We start from the raw sequence: 3,274 nt of genomic DNA, 5'->3' as shown, positions 1-3,274 counted from the left end.
CTTACATTGAAAAGTGACTTGTTTTATGAAGTTCAATATTTAGCAATTATTTGTACACTGTTATTAAATGTATATTTTAAAAAATACTAAATTGTTCTTTCGCTTTACTTTGTAATTTTGATTTGGTTAAAAAATCTGAGCAATGCTAATTTATTTTGTGATCCTTCCACTAAGCCAAGTGTTTTTGTTTTCTTTTTTTTAAAAGATGGATCCTACATGGTAAGAAATTTCTTAAATGGCCTAATTTAAAGTAAAAATTGCCAAATTGTATATATCATTTTGAGATATTTTATGGGGTTGCCTGTTACACAGCTAGATGATTAATGCCACTATTTCATCATGTTCAGTTTATAAAACAAATTGTTAGACTTACCTGGCAGGGGAGATACCATCATCACAAAGGTGGTTTTCCCAGGGTGAGGCTTATCCATTGCACTCTGGATGTGCTGACCCCTGCGATTTCCCCAAATGTGGGAAACTTGACTGAATAATTTGTGGTAGTGGGGGACTGTGTTCATGCTTTCCCCTGGTTAAAAAACAAAAAAAAATTGTTTAGTATAGCTATCATTGCCAAAGACTTATCTAATTTTTTCTTTCAGTTCTTCCCTGAAGAACATTTACTGCTTTAAATCTATATAAATTCATTATTTACTTGTTTGTACTTCTCTAGTTTAAATAAACTGTATTTCTATTAAGGGCAGGAAACCATCCCTTAATTCATTAAGTAATGTCTGTATCTTACTCAACACAGATCAGTGTGAACTCAAGCCATAGAGTAAAGGGACAGTATAGTATTATTAGAGAAGTAGGGAATAACCTCTCAATTTCTTATATATTTTAGCTTTTATGATCTCTTGTTGCTTTATCCTTAATTTACAAATTCCCCAAGTAAATTTCATCTTTAAATATAATTTCTGGTCCATGTTCCTTTGAATAAAACACTGTGACTCACTGCTGTAAAAGCATCTATATTTACTGTCTCTTCTAATTCTTCATATTATTCCTTCTGTTATGAGTGAGAATGGTGATAGCTCTTGCTCCTACAGCAATGTTCTACCCTCAGCTGTGTCTACTTCTTTAGGCAAGCCCTTTCAGTCTCACTAGTGGGTTACTCTTCTCTCTTTCTAGTATTCTGGAAGCTTTTCTGGCTCTGGGCTGGCATGCAATCTTCCCACAGTCTTAACATGACTTTACCTGCCCTCTGCCCAGGTCTACAAGTCTTTTAAATTTCATATAATTTTTCCCTCACAACTTCTTCTTTTTGTTATTAATACTTTTGATAAATTGCACCACTTCACATTCAATGAGTCTCCAGCCCACATGACAGTCCCTGTGATGATTAATTTCATGTATCCACCTGGCTAGGCCAGATATTTGTCCAACACTATTCTCGATGTTTCTGTGAAGGTACTTTTTGGATAGGATTAACGTTTATATCAGTAGACTTTTAGTAAAGAAATTTACCTCTGTAATGTGGGAGGACCTCGTCTAATCAGCTGAAGACCTTAGAAAAAGACAGACCTACCCTGAAAAATAGAGAACTCTGCCAAAAATCTGCCTTCACCATCAACTTCACTCTAACATCACCATCAACTCTCCCCTAAGTCACATCCTGCTTGTCTATACTGTAGATTTTGGACTTGTCAGTGTCCATAATTGAGTAAGCCAATTTCCTAAAATCAAGAGAGAAAGGAGAGAGAGAGAGAGGGAGAGAGAGAGAGAGAGAGAGAGAGAGAGAGAGAGAGAGAGAGAGAGGGAGGCAGAGAGAGATGATAGACAGATAGATGTTCTATTGCCTTGTTTCTGTGGAGAATCCTGATTAATACGCTCCTTAGATGCCTCTGAACTATCTCGCTCTATTCTATACTTACTAAATTGAGCTATTTTTTTCCACATTAAATCATATCTTATTTGCTAACTGGAAAAAAAAACCCTGTTTTATGAACTTTCAATTTATCAATTTTAATAAATTTCATCTCAAAATAATTTGATAAGTTAGAATTATTGTTTCTATTTCGCAGGTGTAGAAAGTAAGGCAGAGTTAAGTGACTTAGCAAAGATGGCACAGTTAAATGCATGCAGATGTATTTTCAGAGTTGGAGCTCTTACTCTGCTAGAATGTCGTTTTCACTGATTAAAGTTCCTCACTTATCTCACCAGAATAAAACAAGAATTTTTTTTATGGTCTCTAACTGCTGTCAGAATTGCTGAATTGATTCAAAAAATACATATTTTTTACCAAAAATTATAAGTTTTACTAAAATTTTTACTAAAATCTCTAGACTGACAGGCTGCTGAAAAATGCCTATTTTTCACACAATTGGTGGCAATTCTTTATTTCCTTTTCTATATTTCAAAATCTGATAATAAAATATGAACTGAACTTCTTAAAACACAAACTCTTAGCTAGGAAGCTTCCAGATTCATTCAATAATATTTATTTTAAAAGAATATTATTTTATTTTTCAATATGATTTCAAGTCTAGTATTTCCAGCATTATGATATTTAAAAATATTTAGCCTTTTCCTGACAACAGTGAAGTCATGGGAATATAAATGAGCAGCACATTTTTAAAGATGTTTAATAAATTGCATATACACAAATGTGTTAAATATTTTCTGTTTGTAGTAGTAATTAAAAAATGTTATTCTTTTCATTTACCCTAAGATCTTGCAAGATCCTGAAGTATCTTCAAAAACCAGTGATGATTTCTGGACTACTTTGGTCCAGATTTATTGACAAATTTTTTTATATGAGTGAGTGTTTATCCTCTTTCTTAAATATTCTGAATAAACAGGTTGTTAATATAGGATGCCGCTGAATTATAAAAATGGTAGAGATATTGTTAAGTGTGTTCAGCTCATTTTCCCTCCACTTTTCATTCATATATATTTGAAAAAAGAGGTAAATCTTAGCTACAAATCTGGGTGAAGTCATTAACGAGTTTTTGCTCCTCTTTTAAACCTTATTTTTTATTTCCATTACAATTCCAAGTTAACTAATCTTTAAAAAGTTATATGACTGTTGCTTTTCTAACTTTGACCATTCTTAGAAAGCATATTGCAAATATTCTAACCAGTGAAAAACTCATATTTTTATATTAAAAAAGATAAATTTGTTGGTCATAATAAAATATCAAAAACTGTTTTAAACTAGGATTGAGGTTTTAAAATCTTACACACATATGTTAATAAAGATAAGGATATTTGAATATTTATTTTGGTTCCTTAAATCTGGAAATTCCTAGACTTTAATAATAAAAGTGAAACTAAT

At 32.0% G+C, this 3,274-nt stretch overlaps 1 non-coding gene across 1 annotated transcript; it reads left to right on the top strand.

The window, feature by feature from the left end:
- Window positions 1-365: 365 nt before the first annotated feature.
- On the top strand, window positions 366-529 carry LOC116560927. The gene has a single exon (XR_004273210.1). It is a non-coding gene; the product is annotated as a U1 spliceosomal RNA (small nuclear RNA).
- The last annotated feature ends 2,745 nt before the right edge of the window (window positions 530-3,274 follow it).

This window comes from Sapajus apella, unplaced genomic scaffold (genome assembly GCF_009761245.1).
Source record: "Sapajus apella isolate SASKATOON/1434 unplaced genomic scaffold, GSC_monkey_1.0 scaffold27, whole genome shotgun sequence".
Classification (NCBI taxonomy): Eukaryota; Metazoa; Chordata; class Mammalia; order Primates; family Cebidae; genus Sapajus; species Sapajus apella.
This window is presented reverse-complemented; position numbering and strand designations above follow the sequence as displayed.